Raw genomic sequence first — 18,740 nt, forward strand, 5'->3', positions numbered from 1 at the left:
ATTCATAAGGGTTGGGGGGACAAAGAGCCAAGGAAGGGTCAGATGTAACACAGCCATGAATGGGACAGAGAGCCATGACCGGCCACGGATCTAATGTTGGCCAAACACTCATTCTATTGACACTAGAAGTCAAGGATGGCGCTACATCGGGAGGAAATGACATCCGAAAGGACTACTGCATCCTTGTTACATTCTGTATATATTTATGGTCATTATATGTTATGTCCCTTTAAATGCATTGCATCTTTCAGTGTTCTCACCACTATTCTTAGAACCTGTACTGCTGCTAGGCACCAGGTCAGTTGCCACTGTTCCTGCCTGCCAGCCAGATGCTGAGTTGCTGTGCTGCTTTTCCAGAAATAAATACTTCAAGATAATACCTGCTTCTGCCTGATTTCTAACAAAATTTGGCGACGAGGGTCAACAAGAAAACAAATGCTACTCCATCAACTTTTGAAGCAGCACAGGCGTGGAGTAAAATCATTTGTGTACTTTCAAGCAACTTGGAACCCAGAAGAACTATTTTAGAAGACGCTTTCTTCTACTTCACTGAAAATCCGGTAATTCCTTTATCTTGTATCCTGAAGAAATACATTTTCATATGTATTTGTACTTTTAAGACTTCTGTTTTCATTTGAAACGTCAGCACACTGAAGCGCGAGCTTGTTTACCTGATCTCGGCGTGCCTTCCGCAGAGCGAGCCTCTCTGTCATCGTGGAACTCGAGGACAACTTAAAGCAAAACAAGACGCTCTCCTTCGCGTCATCTCCTCGACCCGCGTGAGTAATCATAACTGCTACAAGGCGCATGCGCGCTTTCACGAGAGGAACACTGCTCTTTAGGACGTCGTGACGCAAGGAAAACGGAACGTCCCACGTCACTTCTAAAACAACGTGCGGCCATTTTGTATTTCCGTTACCACGGCAACGAGTTTCCGACTCGATCAGTGCTAACTTTTGTTTGGTTTTCGACTCAATCTCCGCATTTTCGAGTTTTTTGCTTCACCGATGCATTCTCTGGATTGACTTCAAGTAAGTGGTGAAGTGGTGGCGTTTATGCTATTTTTAGGATTTGCTTCGTGAATTTTACTTTCTGGATGGATTCAAAGTAACTGGATTCAAAGTAACTGGTGACGCTTACGACTCATGTTATTTTCAGCTTACATTTAACTACAATACTAAATTCCTATGAGTCTGCATTTACTATTTTTCTTTAAGGTTTTGCTTCTCTGTTGCCATTCATTTACTCAACGCTGAACTTCTTTAGTATTAGTGGATTTCCTATATATATTAGGCAACACATTCTGTAAGTCATGGCCATGCAATTCGATCCACCGGACAAATTTTTACAAAATAAAGGGGATCCTCCTTTGCCTTGGACACGTTGGAAGGAAGAGTTCATTAATTATATGAAGGCAATCGACGGGGAACGCATGGGAGCTGAAAGGAAGAAGAGCATTCTATTACACTGTTTGGGATCAGAGGGACAAATGGTTTTTAGGGCTCTCCCACAAATTCCACCTGCTGAAGGTGAGGGTGAAGGTACTAATGTGTACAAGGAAGCTTTATTGAGACTAGAGAAAAGGTTTAAACCTGTTACAAATATAGCCTTAAATAGATATAAGTTCTATACTAGAGCACAACATGATTCTGAATCGTTTGATGATTTTATTACTGCTCTCAGGTCTTTATCCATTCATTGCAATTTTGGCACTATGTGTGATGAGATGTTACGTGATCAAATTATTGTTCACGTCAAAAACAAGAAAACACAAGAAAGACTTTGGGAGTTAGGAGATCCTAAATTGTCCGAAGCCATTGCCATTGCTAAATCGTTAGAACAGTCTGAGAAGTGGATGAGTACAGTTAAAAAACATACTGAACATAAAACTGAGTGTGTAGATGAAGTCTGTGCACTCAAACGCACAGAGCCTCATTCAAGTGTAGGGTCTCATCCCAGTTCCAATTTTAATTCCAGCAGGACAAATTTTCATGGTACTGTAAGAAAGTTTGACAAAACATATGTATGCTTTAGATGTGGTAGTAAAACTCATCTAGCCTCATATGGTGGTTGCCCTGCTATTAACAGAGAATGTAAGAAATGTGGTAGGATGGGACATTTTTCCAACATGTGTAAGGACATAAAAAGATCAGTTCCGAACACACAGGTAAAGATGGCATCTGTGCTGGAAGAATCTTCAAAGGCATGTAAGTGTGAATGTGCGGGTTACCATTGTGATGATAATAAGGGTTTTGTGGTCTTTTTGAAAGAGGCTATGTCGAATGTTAATGATCCCACTGACTCTTTTGGTATAAAAAAACCTTTATGTGAAGTTGAAGTGTTGAATATCAAACTAGACCTTATGGCTGATTCAGGTTCTCCATGGACAATTATCACCAAGGAATATTTTAATATCAAATTAAGTACGGTTCTCTGTCTTGAGAACATTTTACCACCTGATATTTGTGCTTTAAGTTTCAATGAAAGCAAAATTGATATGTTAGGTTTTTTTGTTGTAGATCTCACGTTCAAAGGAAGATGTGTAAGTGTCAAGTTGTATATAGCCCTCAAAGGTATTAATGTACTGGGTTGGAGAGACCAATGGAAGTTTGGGATTACTCTCAATCCTCGTGCAGTGGATCCAGTGATGTTGGATGTGAATGCAGAAGTATGTAACATTGCTTTGGTTGAAAAGGATAAATTAACCAATTTAACTACGTTAATCAAAACAGAGTTTAAAGATGTGTTTTCAGATAAATTGGGCATGGTTAAAGATTATTCCCACAGAATCAAACTTAAACAGGATGTGATTCCTCTCAAACAAAAATTGAGAGGCGTTCCCATTAATGTTAGAGAGGAGCTGAAGAAAATGCTTAATGATTTAGTTGCAGAGAAAATTATTGAACCTATAGAGTCTGCAGAATGGGTTTCGCCCATCGTTTTAGTTAGGAAACCGGATAAAAGTCTGAGAATGTGTGTGGACCTTCGAGCTTTGAATGCTAATATTATAGTAGACTGTCATCCATTGCCCAATATAAATGAAGTGGTATCAATGCTAGAAGGGGCGAAAGTTTTCTCCACTTTGGATTTAAGATCAGCCTATCACCAGGTTCCATTAACTGATGACTCAAAATGTTTAACAGCATTTATTACTCCTCAAGGTTTATTCCAGTACACCAGAATGCCGTTCGGCTTAGCTTCGGCGGCTTCAGTATTTCAGAGGGTGATGTTTAATTTGTTCAGAGATTTTGATAACTTTGTAAAGTGTTTTCAGGACGACATTTTAATTTTTTCAACCACACATGATGAGCACTTACAACATCTACGTAGTGTCTGTCGGAAGTTGGAGGAGAATGGTCTTACATTAAAGGCTAGCAAGTGTAAAATGTTCCAACATTCTGTGGAATATCTGGGACATACATTATCCGGGGATGGGGTAGTTCCGAAAAAATCGAATGTTGATGGTATTACTAATGCACCTCCTCCTGAGAATAAGGAACAATTACTTTCATTTGCAGGAATGTGCGAGTATTACAGCAAATTTGTATATAACTTTGCATCTAAGATGGAACCTCTAAGACGACTTCTCAGAAATAATGCTGTTTTTGCTTGGGGACAAGAACAACAAACAGCTTTTGAGCTTATCAAGTCTGACATCTTACAAGCCCCTACCCTTAGACCTTTTTGTATAAACAAAATGTGCATAATCACTGTGGATGCCAGTATGTATGGGTTAGGAGCTGTGTTATCTCAAATTGCTGGGAAGGAGGAGTGGAATGTTTGCTTTGCTTCACGTACACTCAATGAAACGGAACGGCGTTATGCTGTAATTGAAAAAGAATTGTTGGCTTGTGTTTGGGCCATAGAACATTTTCGCAATTATATTTGGGGCAGTAAGTTCCTGTTGAGGACTGACCATAAGCCGCTTGTTAATATTCTGTCTACCGGGGGTGGATGGAGTTCTACTGCTCGCATAGCCAGACTGACTTCAAGATTGCAGGAATACTGTTTTACTCCAGAGTTCGTTCCTGGTAAGAAGAATGTCATTGCGGACTTTATGTCTCGCATGCCTTGCAAGAGTAGTTGTGTAGGGAAACTTGAGGATGCTGACATTGTCATGGTTTTGGAAGATGTTTTGTCAGGTTCTTTCAATGACATTTCTGAACAGTCTTGGAAACTTGCTTATGAACAGGATGCTACCTTACAGAGTATAAAGAAGTTTATTTTGGAAGGTTGGCCTGACAAAAGGAATTTGTCAGATAGTGTTTTACCTATGTTTTCTGTCATGGATGAGCTAGAATTGGAAAATGATTTGATTTTCAAGTCTGGCAAATGTGTTCCTCCTGTGGGTTTACAGAAGGTAATTTTGGATTTGGCACATAATATGCATCCAGGAATGTCGGCTATGAAGCGTCTCATAAGGAATTACTTTTGGTGGCCTGGTATCGATAGAATGGCAGATCGCAGGGTAAGAGAATGTGAGGTTTGCATGGGAAGTGAAAAAATGTTAAAAGTTAATGTTCCTCCCTTGAAGTGTTCCACCTGGCCAAGTGAACCTTGGAAGAAAATTTCTTTCGATATTTCTGGTCCATTTATGTGTCTTTCAGTTGATTCCCGCTATGCCTTGGTTCTGGTGGACTACCACTCTAAATGGCCTGAGGTCAGGTTTGTGTCTTCTGTCTCCACCAATGTTGTGATAGATTTCTTCAAGGAGATATTTTCCAGGGAAGGCACTCCGTCAGTGCTTGTTACTGATAACGGTGTGCAACTTACTTCTGTAGAGATGGAAAATTTTCTTAAACAACTCAACATTAAACATTCTTTGGTTTCTGTTTATGAACCACATGAAAATGGTTTGGTTGAACGTTTTAACAGAGTGTTGAAAGGTTTTGTATCTGATGTCATTAAAGTTGGGTCCAGTTGGAAGAATTTGCTAAGAGAAAAATTATGGTTATATAGAATAACTCCCCATTCTACAACTGAAGTCAGTCCTTTCCGTTTGTTAAAAGGGCGAGACCCAGCTTCCTCAATTTGTCCATGGTGGTTAAAAGACAAATGTTCAAATGTTTCTTTTTCAGATAATTTGTTAAAAGATGTTGCACAAAAAGTTGAATGTAAACAGCGTAAGGTTAAAGAATGGTATGACAACAGATGGAAGACCAAAGAACCCAATTTTGCCATTGGTGATTGGGTCAGGATTAAAAAACCTGGCTTCATCACAAAGTGTTCAAACAAGTTTGGTAAGCCTATGAAGATTGTCAAGGTCTTTACCAACAGTGTTATCACTCAGGATGGTAAATTGTGGAACATAAAACGTGTTGCCAAATGTCCCTCATACCTAAATAATTCTGAGCCTTCTGTACAATTGCAACCCAATGATGACATCTCTTCAAGAGTTAAAATTTCATCTCGCTCTAGATGTCCTCCTTCTAGATTTGCTGATTATGTTACTTAGGCCTTTATCTTATTGTATCTTCATCTTATGGAAGGGAGATGTGTTACATTCTGTATATATTTATGGTCATTATATGTTATGTCCCTTTAAATGCATTGCATCTTTCAGTGTTCTCACCACTATTCTTAGAACCTGTACTGCTGCTAGGCACCAGGTCAGTTGCCACTGTTCCTGCCTGCCAGCCAGATGCTGAGTTGCTGTGCTGCTTTTCCAGAAATAAATACTTCAAGATAATACCTGCTTCTGCCTGATTTCTAACAATCCTCTGTGGAAAAAAGTAGCACTGAGCATCGGCGATCGGGAGGTGAAATATCAGGGATAGTCCACGGGGAGCAGCTGGGGATAGTTGCACCAGGCACGCTATTTTGAAAGGGCCGTTCTAAACGGATATATATATACATATACATACATACATACATACATTCTCACTTATTCACTGAAAAAAATAAAGATTACAGGGACGTTATAGTTAGGCTCAGATTTCTCTCACACAAAACCACAGAAATTCAGCAGTTCTAGTTACCTGAGCTATACCTTGTGCCCCAGCATTGCACTGCTTATGACCTCACATATTACATCACTCATGACAAGGTCACACCCAACACACAATTGCCCAGATACACGAGGCCCCAAAAACTGTCCAAAACCAAAGAGGGGGCTCTAATGACAAATCAAGAGGGGGACACACTCAAAGCACGAACCCCAAAAATATGGGAAAACCCCCTTTACAGCCACTAATGCAATGGAGACAGGTAGACCGCCCCCAGAGGGATGGGAATTACGATCATTGTTATACAGACTCCGACCCCTTCTATACCACTAACAGCCCCGCCCCACACATAGATCTACCCCCAGAGGCCAGCCCATTTGTAATAGTTTTTGCAGGGGTGCCAGAAATTAGGCCTACAGAGAGAGAATCACATTATCAATTACTCACTAAAAACTCCAAGTGGTTGAATATTCACAGACCATTAAATAATGGGGAAAGAGGAGAGATAGTGCACGTAAGAAGAGTGAACTGGATTGGGGGGAGAAATAAAGACATAAGAGGGGACTGCATAGTCGCAAATTTTAGGGATACCAGACTGGTTGAATACATTCTAAAGAATGTTAATAGGAATCAAACCAGCACAATTTGTGCACTCCCACTTGGGTATTTTTACCCAAGGAGTCGGAACATCAATCGTGTGGATGATGAGGGTGGGTGGATTCTTGGAAGACCACAACGTACACATAGACCAAGACCAGCAAGCCATCCCGACCACCCCTTTCCTCCACGAGACTACTCCCAGTGGAGAAACAGATTTGCCCCTATTCAATCGCTCGAGGACATTGATTGACTCATTTCGCTAGAAAATAACTCTGTATCAAGTCTAGCGACTAGTGGACGCTCAGGCCCAGAAATAGGGGGTGAACGTGGGAGTGTGGAGAATACACAAACCGGGAGGTCAGAATCACACTTGAGCCAGGGGGACAAAAATGTAAACATCAAAGATGCACCAATAGTGGGGGAGGTTAGAACAAATGAAACTATCACAGCTAATGGCAAAGAGAATAGGGCTGGATTGACCGTGTTATCCTGGAATATTGCAGGCCTAGACGCCAAATTAAAAAGTAAGGAGTGGATAGAATTCAAAAGGTGCCTTCATGTCATAGCGCTCCAAGAAACATGGGCATGGGATTCGGACCTTTGTCAATTGGAGGGCTATAAGTGTTTTTTTAGACCTGCCCAAGGGACGAATTCTGGGAGAGCAAAAGGAGGCCTAGTAAAATATGTAGATTTAGACTTGAATGGCACCTGGTCACACCCAGACTGGATGTCAGACAATATACAAGTAGTCTCACTACAATATCACGGGAAGAGTCTACTTTTTCTAAATTTTTATAACTCTGGGCCGGTGGATGGGAATTTTCCCATACTAGCAGAGCTGGAGAGTAGATTAAATAAGGAATTGGATTTAAGGATGAAGCGGCCAGAACCAACTGTCCTATTGATGGGGGATTTTAACTGACATCTATGCCCCAAGCTTTTTCCTATATCTGCCGACTGGTCAGCCTGCCCACTAGAAAAGGGTCCTCATTTTGCACACAATAAAGAGGGCACAGCTCTGATGAAGCTCTTAGATAACTTTGCGCTCACCCATGTTATGGATTTAGCTGCACTTAAAGCAGGGGAATCCCCAACACCCACATTCAAAGGGAGAGGTGGTGGGTCCATAATAGATTATATAATGATCTCTGCCTGCGCTAGAGAGCAGATTCTAAAAACAAGAACAGAGTGGAGCCCCTTTAGTGATCACAACCCCATTTCAATAGAAATTAATTATAAAGACCTAATTAGAAAAAACCCAGGGGTGCTCAAGGAAACCCAAATCCAACCAACAGATCAAGGGAGACGCATAAGGTGGTCAATGATCAATCCGCAAGATTTTTACTCTAAACTAGTGGGCGAAGGGAAAGATCATATAGAGACCTGCTTAGATCTTTCAATAGAGGGCAGAGAAGTAGTAGTGGCTTTCAAATCTTTAACCAAAATTGTAGAAGGATTATTGAAAACTAACACGCCCCTAAAACAGTCATCCTCTCCAAGATGGTTTGATACAAACTGCTCAAGGGCTCTAAGAGAACTAAAGCAGACTTTAAAAAAGGCCCCGAGGGATAAGACTGAAATTGCCCGTTGTAGACAGAACTACAAAACCCAGGTAAAGATAAGAAAGAGTGCTCTCCAAAAAGAAGTTTGGGCAGACCTGAGGGAGGCTGGGGAAAACAGGGACTATGTACAGTTTTGGAAAATTATAAACAGACCATGCTTCCATGACTCAATGTTAGACGGGGACCCGGAGGGTCGGCCGAGTACAGGGGGAGAGGCCTCCGGTGAGGACGGTCTCCTAGCGATCGTACAGACAGGTAACTTCCCCCCCACAAATGGACACCACACAAGGATGCGATCTGCACACTTTATATAGGATTCTTGAGGCAAGGTTATCAACGATACAGTGGGGGCAGGACACGAGGATCCTCCCAATTCTAGTCTCTGTAGGGTAAGGGGTAGCGGGACAGTCTTGGTACCGGTCCGGTACGGGTGCGGCAAGAGGGAAGCTCACAATCCTCGAGCTCGGAGATCTGAAAGGTTGGGCCGCGGCAGCGCCAGCTGGCTAGGATGATCGTTCTCGGCAAGGAGGGCCGCGGCAGCGCCAGCAGGCTAGGATGATGGTTCTCGGTAGGGAGGGCCGCGGCAGCGCCAAAAGGCTACGATGATGATTTCTTTGCAGAGGGCCGCGGCAGCGCCAGCAGGCAAGAGCGATGGGTCACAAGGATGGCCCGCGGCAGCGCCAGCAGGTCCGGACGATGATGCACGTTGCAGAGGGCCGCGGCAGCGCCAGCAGGCTTCGGAGATAGTTCGCAAGGCAAGGCTGCGGCAGCGCCAGCAGTCCGTCAAGGATGAGTTCTTCAAGGTGTCTCTCGACTCCAGGATACAACTGCCTTCCTGCTCTGGAGCTGCCCCAGTTATAGGTCTGGCCTCCGTTGATGTCCGGACCCTCGCGCTGGGAGGTCAGGAGGTCCGGGATGAGGGAGTCCAGACACCCAGCAGAGGGGTGGAGCCAGTGCCCGGGGAGACCGGGGGCGATCGGCACCTGACGGGGGAGAGCCATCGACACTCCTCCCTCCTATTGACCTGCCAAGTGGTCTCTTCACCTCCTGGGTGGATGGTGGTGCCTCGATGTCGGTGCCTGGCCAGGCCCAGGGTTGGGGTCGAGCTGAGGCCACGCGGCCTCGTGGTGCAGTGTCCAAGATGGCGGCTGGGCCGGGGCAATGGTGCTGACGGAGGCCCGGGACAGCCGATGCTGGGATGTTCGGGAGCAGGCGTCCCGTTGGGGACGGGTTGCTTCGGTGGGTTGCCGGGGTGGTTCTTCGGGGGACACAGGGAGAGCCGGTGTCCGGGCCCTATCAGGCGGGGAGGGAGCGGGCCTTTCACGAGGCCTGTCCAACATGCGTCCCCCCCCAGCTGAAGGCAGGGAGAGTCACCCATCCTCTTGGGTACTCTCCTCGCCGAGGCGGAAAAAGCGTGACAGGCCGTCCGCGTTGGCGTGGTCCTGGCCAGGACGATGCTCCACAGTGAAGACCATCCCTTGCAGGGAGATGGACCATCGCAACAGTTTTGGGCTCTCCCCCCGCATCTGCATCAGCCATTGCAGGGGTCGGTGGTCGGTCTGTACCCTGAAATGGGTACCGAAGAGGTAGGGCCGGAGTTTCTTGAGGGCCCATACCACTGCAAAGGCTTCCCGCTCGATGGTGCTCCAGCGCTGTTCTCGAGCCAGTAGGCGTGGGCTGATGAAGGCCACTGGTTGATCGACTCCCTCAGTGTTGAGTTGAGAGAGGACTGCCCCAACGCCATGATCTGAGGCGTCCATCTGGACTATGAATTCCCGGCTGTAGTCGGGGGCCTGGAGCACGGGGGCGGTGCACATGGCGGTCTTCAACTTCTCGAAGGCCGCTTGACAGTCTGGAGTCCAGTTGACTGTTCGGGGGTTTTTCTTGGATGTGAGTTCTGTGAGGGGCCCCACAATGCTGCCATAGTCTTTTACAAACCGCCGGTAGTATCCGGTGAGCCCTAGGAAGGCCCGGACCTCGGTTTGGGTGACGGGTGGCTGCCAGGACTGGATGGCAGCGATCTTGAGCTGAAGGGGGGCCACCAGACAGCTCCCCACTTGGTGTCCGAGGTAGGTCACGGACCCCTGGCCAATCTGACATTTGCTGGCTTTGATGGTGAGGCCGGCCTGCTGGAGGGCGTGCAGGACTTCTCGGAGGTGGTGAAGGTGGTCTGCCCAGTGGCGACTGTACACAGCGATATCGTCCAAGTAGGCGGCGCTGAATTCTTCGAGGCCCGCCAGTACCTGGTTCACGAGTCGTTGGAAGGTAGCTGGAGCGTTTTTCATGCCGAAGGGCATCACTTTGAAGTGGTAGTGGCCATCCGGGGCAGAGAAGGCGGATCGCTCTTGAGCCCTGGGGGTGAGGCCGATTTGCCAGTAGCCCGCTGTTAGGTCGAAAATGCTCAGGTAGCGGGCGGCCCCCATGCGGTCAACCAGCTCATCCGCCCGGGGGATGGGGTGAGCGTTGGTTCTGGTAACAGCGTTCAGGCCCGATAGTCTACACAGAACCGGAGCTCGGGGGCAACGCCCGGGGCGGCAGCCTTGGGGACCAGTACGACTGGGCTGGCCCAGGGGCTGTCGGATGGCTCGATCACTCCTAGGGCCAGCATTTTGGTGACTTCGTTCTGGATGCAGGCGCGCACCCGATCTGGCACTCGGTACGCCCTGTGTCGAATAGGTGGATTATCCCCAGTGTCCACGTCGTGGAGGCACCAGGGGGTGACCCCGGGGGTGAGGGAGAATAGGTTCGCAAATTGTAGCAGGAGAGCCCGACAGTCTCTGCGTTGTTCCGGGGACAAGGCATCGGAGAGTCTGACCCCTTCCCATGAGCCATCTTTCTCACGAGTCCTCAGTAGGTCAGGGAGGGGCTCGGAGTCTTCTTCCGCCCCACTATCTGTTGCCATCAGTAGGCTGAGCTCCGAACGTACAAAGTGGGGTTTGAGTCTGTTGGCGTGGAGGACTCGCAGGGGGTTCCGGGAGGACTCCATGTCTATTAAGTAGGTGACAGGGCCCTTGCGCTCTATCACCTTGAAGGGTCCTGTCCATTTGTCCTGCAGGGCACAGGGTTAGACTGGAGACATCACCCAGACTTGCTGGCCTGGTTCGAACTCGATGGAGGAGGCATGCTGATCGTACCATTTCTTCATGTTCTCCTGACTGGCCTCCAGGTTGGCTTTGGCGAGTTCCCTGAATCGCCGGGTCTGGTTGCGGAGGGTCAGGAGATACTTATACACATCTGGAAGAGTCTTCTGGGGGGCCATCTCCCACCCTTCCTTGATCAGGCTGAGGGGGCCCCGGACGGGGTGTCCGTACAGGAGCTCAAAGGGACTGAAGCCGAGGGATTTTTTGGGGAACTTCTCGATAGGCGAAGAGGAGGCACAGGAGCAGCACGTCCCACTGGCGACGTAGGGGTTCTTCTAGGCCCGTGATCATTCCCTTGAGAGTGCGGTTAAACCGCTCGACCAGTCCATTTCTTTGCGGGTGATAAGGGGTCGTGAACCGGTAGGTGACCCCGCACTGTTGCCAGAGAGACCTCATGTACTTTGAGATAAAGTTCGTGCCCCTGTCGCTGACGACTTCCCGGGGGAAGCCCACTCGAGAGAAGATCCCCATCAGGGCTCGGCCTACCACTGGTGCTGTCACGGTCCGAAGAGGAATGGCCTCGGGGTAGCGGGTGGCGTGGTCCACCAGGATGAACCGGTGCCCCTGTGCCGTCCGGGGGTCTAGGGGCCCCACAATGTCTATTCCCACCGGTTCGAACAGGGTGGTGACGACGGGAAAGGGTTGCAAGGGTGCTTTGATATTTCGGCCACTCTTCCCGCTGGCCTGGCAGGTGGGGCAGGCCCGGCAGTGGTTGGAGACATCATTTCGCATTTTGGGCCAGTAGAAGTGAGTTACTAGGCGGTTGTATGTTTTGTCTTGCCCCAGGTGCCCAGCAAGGGGGACATCGTGTGCCAAGTTCAAAAGGAAGTCTCTGAAGCGGAGGGGCACCACCAGCACCCGATTGGCCCCCAACTCAGCAATTCTTTGCTCACTGTAGAGCAGGTCATTGTCCCAATAAATCCAGTGGGCCCCTGTGGTGTCCCCTGCGCTCTGGGCGAGGGCTTGCTGCCGGAGTCCCTCGAGGGAGGGACAGGTCCTCTGCTCTTGTCGGAACTGTTCCTGGGTGGGGCCACTGAGCCAGTTCGGGAAGGTCCTGGAGTTGAACGGGCCCTTCTTCGTTCTGCTCCGGGGGATTGGCGCTTTGGGCGGTTCCCTCCGGGATGATCGGGGGAGGAGGCTCTGGCCATTCAGGTTTTCGGGACCGGGGATGGCGCGGGCGGCCATGGATCGGGTCGTTATGCAGGCCCATTCAGGAAGGCCCAACATCCCCAGGTGCTCTTTTCTTTCGACGGCTGCCCAGGGGGAACTTTCGAGGTCGTTCCCCCAAGAGGCAGTCCACTGGGGCATCATCGCGGACAGTCACCTTCAGCATTCCGGACACTCCTCCCCACTCGAAGGGGACGCAGGCCATCCGACATAGGCTTTCTGAGTTGACGGCTGACCGGACGGGGCAAAGGACGTTCGGCAAGATCTGCTCCGGGGTCACCAGATGGGCGCGGACTGCGGTCACACTGGCCCCGGTGTCGCGGAGGGCCTCAGCCCGTTGCCCATTATTGTTGACCCACTGGCTGTATTTTCGCGTATTGGCGGGTAGGGGAGCCCGCGGGATCATGTCTCTTTCCCCTAGACAGACCAGGGACATGGCGGCTGGTTCCCACTCGGGCTGGTCGGCCTCGTACTCTTCAGAATCTTCTGGGGTTTGTTCTTCCCCCAGGGCGGCGGCAGCGACCTGGCGGGGCATAGGGTTCTGGTTCTTCGGGCAATTAGGGTCGTTGGCGTAGTGGCCGGGTCGCCGGCATCGGTGGCAAGTAACATTGGCTCGGAACCCTGGACGCATCGGGGGTTTCCCCTGCCGGCCGGGGGCGGGGCGTTGCTGGCGGGAGCCACCGGGACGGCGTCTCTGCCCAGACCCTGGCCTCCTCCTCCCCCTCGGGGGCGATGGGGTCCTTGGTTGGTTCGGTTTGGTTCGCTGGGCCAGTTTCGGGCAACTCGGGTGCTTTCCCATCGGTCAGCTTCAGCGGCGAGTTGCCGAGGTTCAGTCAGTTTACTGTCGAGGAGGTGCTGCGGAAACACGTCGGAACGCTAACATCTACACCGGACTCCACGACGGAGCTTCATGACCATTGTTTTCGATATAATTTTTATTCTATCACAGAGCGACCGGCATACTCGCCTGACCAGGATTGTACAGGGCCCCCGAGGAAGGGCTCAGCCCGAAATGCATTGGGCCAATGAGTTAAAATACTTGTAAAGAATGAGAAGAATCAAAAAAATGCACAAGTAAAGAATAACTTGAAAAATGATCTACATGCATTGCACCTTTCTTTGAACTTTATTGAAACGCTTTGAAACAGAGTGCTCTGGGGAGACACTCAACCTATACCTCCTCACGGCTAAATACATCAAGACGACTGATGGGACCATATACATGGGGTTCATGGACTTAGCAGCGGCTTTTGATAACGTCAATAGAGCCAAACTATGGACACTCATGTATAACTTGGGAATTGACCCAGATCTTATTAACATTCTTAGGGAGCTGCACTGGAACACCACTGCCAAGGTCCGCTATAGTGCGGGGGGGGGTGAGTACCGATCCCTTCCCGTGCTCTGGCGGGGTGAGGCAGGGGTGTATCCTGGCGCCGTTCTTGTTCTCCCTCTACATAAATGGCCTGGAGAGTGCCCTGATAGCACTGGGGACTGACTGTCCAAAGGTGGGCTTGCGTCATCTGCTGGTACTTTTGTACGCTGATGACGCGGTCCTCCTTGCACGAACAGCAGTTGGTCTGCAGCTCTTAATTAAAGGCTTCTCTGACTTTATGAGGAATTTGGACCTCTCCGTCAACCTGACAAAATCCTTTATTATGGTAGTGGGGAAGAAACCACATAAGAAATTTGTGTTCAAACTAGGGGATCATGTCTTGGACACAGTCAACTCATTTCCGTATTTGGGTCTTCTATTTGACGAAAAGATCAAGTTTGCCCCTTTGATAGAGGAGAGGTCTAGGAGACTAGTCTCAGCAAATGGGGCCATACTAAACTTTGCCCGACGAATGGGACGCTGGTCCCCAGAGCAGGTGATGACATTGTACAGATCGGACAGCATTTCAAAGACCATCTATGGAGCTGAAGTGTGGGGTTTTAGGGATGCACAACAGATACAAAGAGAAGACAAATTCTTTAAAAAACTGTTAAAGCTTCCGTTGAGCATCCCAGCAGCGATAACACACGAAGAGTTGGGTACCCCATACATATCCGACCTGATCAGACTGAGACCAATACTGTCCTGGCTTAAAATTTGGTCAAACCCCAATGCGGAATTGTCCAGACAGATCATCCAGGATTGCCTGCGGAAAGATAGATGGTTCCAAATCCCCTGGCTGAAATACATCAAAGATACATTGGGGGATATTGGCCAGCAAAGGTTGTTCCTGGACCCCTCAACTGTGGACATATATTGCAGACACTCTGTACAAAAGCATCTACTGGAAAAATATGATTGTAGGAGGAGGGAGCTTGACTTTATTAAACCTTCGGTAGTTGCTCATTCGCTTGTCTCTAATCAAGCAGGCATGGAACCGTACCTCTTTTTAATGTACAGCCAACATGAGAGGTTTTTAATGACTCGTTTTAGGCTCAATTTGTTGCACAACACTTTAGCTTATCCGTCTGGATTTACGCAAACAATTGAGAAGAAGGGTGCCTGCGGCTGCGACAATAGGTCTCCGCAGGACACCCTTCATTTTGTATTACCGTGTCCTTTTTATAAAACACTGCGTCAAAGATTCCTGGTGGACATTTTAAAGGACTCAAACATTATCCATGCCAAATCTGCCTTATTGTTTCTGCGAAGAGCTACTGAAATGCGTACTTTGTTTGCTATCATGAGTTTCCTAAAAATAGTGTTTAAACTAAGAAACACAAGGGGCTGATAAAGTCGGATGAAACTTAAAGGTCATGTGGGGCCCTTTCTCATACCTGCACTCTGTTTATACTATCTACAAAAACCCTTTTTAACTTGTCTCTTTTTAAAAATTATGATGTTCAGTATGTTTTTATGTGATCATGTATTATTATGTATTTTTATGATGGTTTTTAACCTTCGAAATAAATAAAGAACTGAACTGACATCACTCATGACAAGGTCAGCGAGTAAGTGTTTCACAAGCGTTCTTGAGAGTTAAAGATATACACTAAGTGACTGCATTGGTTAAATTACTATTATTTTTGCACTACTAGCAAGTGATACTGTTTCTAATGTCTTCTTAGGTGCACTGCGATTGCAACAGTGTGGAAGTGGGTCTGTGAGTGGCTTTGGGATGTGTGAGTGACTGTATGGGTGAATAAATGGGTATGTGAGTAGCTGTATTGGTGAGTAAATGACTAACTGGCTGTATGGGTGGGTGAGCGAGTATGTGTGTGTGAGTGGCTCAAATGGTGACTGGTGGCTGTGTGAGTAGCTATATGGGTTAGTGATTGGGTGTGTAACAGAACATATGGGTGAATGTCTGTTCGACTGGGTGTATGGGTAAGTGAGGGGGTGTGAGAGTGGATGTTTTTTAAAGTAAATGTTTGTGTGAAAGGCTGTAGTGGAGTGAGTGAGCTCGTGAGTGGCGTGGAAATGGATATGCAAGTGATTTTGTGGAATGTGTGAATGGATGTGCGAGTGGCTGTATGGATGAGTGAATAGTTATGTTAGTAGCTGTATGGCTGAGTGAGTGGGTGTATACATGAATGGTTGTGCGAGTAGTTGTGTGAATGGGTATCTGGAGTGGTTGTATGGGTTTGTGAGTGAATATGTGACTGCCTGTATGGGTGTGTGAGGAGGAGTGGTTTTGTGGATGTGTAAGCAGCTGTATGGGTGACTACACTGTCTCTGTAATCTTTGTTTTCTTTCAGAATTTCCACAGTTCTTTAAAATGCTTCCCTAACTGAAACCTGTAACTTTGAAAGTGGGTGTGTGAGTAGCCGTACAGGCAGACAGGTAGGTAGGTAGGTAGGTTGTTGAGTGGCCATACAGGTAGGTAGGTAAGTGAGTGACCGTACAGGTAGGTAGGTGAGTGGCCGTACAGGTAGGTAGGTAGGTAGGTGAGTGGCCGTACAGGTAGGTAGGTGAGTGGCCAGGTAGGTAGGTAGGTGACTGGCTGTACAGGTAGGTGAGTGGCCGTACAGGTTGGTGATTGGCCGTACAGGTTGGTGAGTGGCTGTACAGGTTGGTAGGTAGGTAGCCATAGAGGTTGGTAAGTGGCCATACAGGTAGGTAAGTAGGTAGGTAGTCATACAGGTAGGTAGGTAGCTGTACAGGTTGCTGAGTGGCTGTACAGGTAGGTAGGTAGGTAGCTGTACAGATTAGTGAGTGGCCGTACAGGTAGGTAGGTAGCCGTACAGGTTGGTGAGTTTCCTTAGAGGTAGGTAGGTAGCTGTATAGGTTGGTGAGTGGCCGTACAGGTAGGTAGGTAGCTGTACAGGTTGGTGAGTGGCCGTACAGGTAAGTAGGTAGCCGTATAGGTCGGTGAGTGGCCATTCAGGTAGGTAGGTAGCCATACAGGTTGGCAAGTGGCCGTACATGGAGGTGAGTGGCCATACATGGAGGTGAGTGGCCATACAGGCTGGTGAGTGGCCATACAGGTTGGTGAGTGGCCATACAGGTTGGTGAGTGGCCATACAGGTTGGTGAGTGGCCATACAGGTTGGTGAGTGGCTGTACAGGTAGGTAGGTAGGTAGGTAGCCATACAGGTAGGTAGGTGAGTGGCAGTACAGACAGTTGGTAGGTGAGTGGCCGTACAGACAGGTAGGTAGGTGAGGGGCCGTACAGACAGGTAGGTAGGTAGGTGAGGGGCCGTACAGGTAGGTAGGTGAGTGGCCGTACAGCCAGGCAGGTAGGTAGGTAGGTAGGTGAGTGGCCAGGCAGGTAGGTAGGTAGGCGAGTGGCCCTACAGGTAGGTAGTTCGGTGAGTGAGGGAGTGGGTGGCCGTACAGGTAGGGGGCTCGACCGCCGCAAGGGCCTCGTGCAGGGACAGACATTATGTAGAACTGAACAACCACATTAAAAAAAGTCTTCTCGTATTTTTGTCCTTGAAATACTGGCAGCTTCTTCCTGCTTGTTCTAATACTTGATATACATTTTTGTTTTGTTTTTTGCATAAAATTTTTCAGGTTGAAAATTCTACCTGAATTACAACATAAGCAGCAGATGGATATTAGGGGAGAATCAACAGATGCTGGATTCTTTGGGCATTTTGAGGTGGTGCTTAGTGAGGCCATAGTGGTGGTGAGGTGATGCAGAGTGATAATTATGTGGTGCTAAGTGAGGCGGACGTGGTGATGTACTGGTGCGGAGGTGATGCTGTGCTGAGGTGATGCTATTGTGGTGCTGAGAAATGCTCAGGTGGTGCTGCACTGAAGCTGAGGTGGTGGTGAACTGGTGTTCATGTGGGGCTGAGTGATGCTATGTTGGTGTTGTGCTGATGCTGAATCACTGTTGAGGTGGGGCTGCACTGATGCTGAGGGGGCTGCACTGAGGGGGGCTGCACTGATGCTGAGGGGGCTGCACTGAGGGGGGCTGCACTGATGTTGAGGGGGGGTGCACTGAGGGGGGCTGCACTGATGCTGAGGGGGCTGCACTGAAGGGGGCTGCACTGATGCTGAGGGGGGCTGCACTGAGGGGGGCTGCACTGATGCAGAGGGAGGCTGCACTGATGCTGAGGGAGGCTGTACTGAGGGGGGCTGCACTGATGCGGAGGGGGGCTGCACTGATGCTGAGGGGGCTGCACTGAGGGGGGCTGCACTGATGCTGAGGGAGGATGCACTGAGGGGGGCTGCACTGATGCTGAGGGGGGCTGCACTGATGCTGAGGGGGGCTGCACTGATGCTGAGGGGGGCTGCACTGATGCTGAGGGGGGCTGCACTGATGCGGAGGGGGGCTGCACTGATGCTGAGGGGGGCTGCACTGATGCAGAGGGGGGCCGCACTGATGCAGAGGGGGGCTGCACTGATGCTGAGGGGGGCTGCACTGATGCTGAGGGGGGCTGCACTGATGCAGAGGGGGGCCGCACTGATGCAGAGGGGGGCCGCACTGATGCAGAGGGGGGCCGCACTGATGCAGAGGGGGGCCGCACTGATGCAGAGGGGGGCCGCACTGATGCAGAGGGGGGCCGCACTGATGCAGAGGGGGGCTGCACTGATGCGGAGGGGGGCAGCACTGATGCGGAGGGGGGCTGCACTGATGCGGAGGGGGGCTGCACTGATGCGGAGGGGGGCTGCGCTGACGCTGAGGGGGGCTGCGCTGACGCTGAGGGGGGCTGCGCTGATGCTGAGGGGGGCTGCACTGATGCTGAGGGGGGCTGCGCTGATGCTGAGGGGGGCTGCACTGATGCTGAGGGGGCTGCACTGATGCTGAGGGAGGCTGCACTGAGGGGGGCTGCACTTATGATGCTGAGGGGGCTGCACTGAGGGGGGCTGCACTGATGCTGAGGGAGGCTGCACTGAGGGGGGCTGCACTGATGCTGAGGGAGGCTGCACTGAGGGGGGCT

General features: G+C 49.2%; 1 protein-coding gene across 13 annotated transcripts in view; it reads right to left on the bottom strand.

Annotated features, from left to right (window-relative positions):
* Positions 1-18,740, bottom strand: part of DGKZ (diacylglycerol kinase zeta) — a 502,570-nt gene that overhangs the window by 301,017 nt on the left and 182,813 nt on the right. The window lies entirely within an intron of this gene.

Source organism: Lissotriton vulgaris, unplaced genomic scaffold (assembly GCF_964263255.1).
Source record: "Lissotriton vulgaris unplaced genomic scaffold, aLisVul1.2 SCAFFOLD_741, whole genome shotgun sequence".
NCBI lineage: Eukaryota > Metazoa > Chordata > Amphibia > Caudata > Salamandridae > Lissotriton > Lissotriton vulgaris.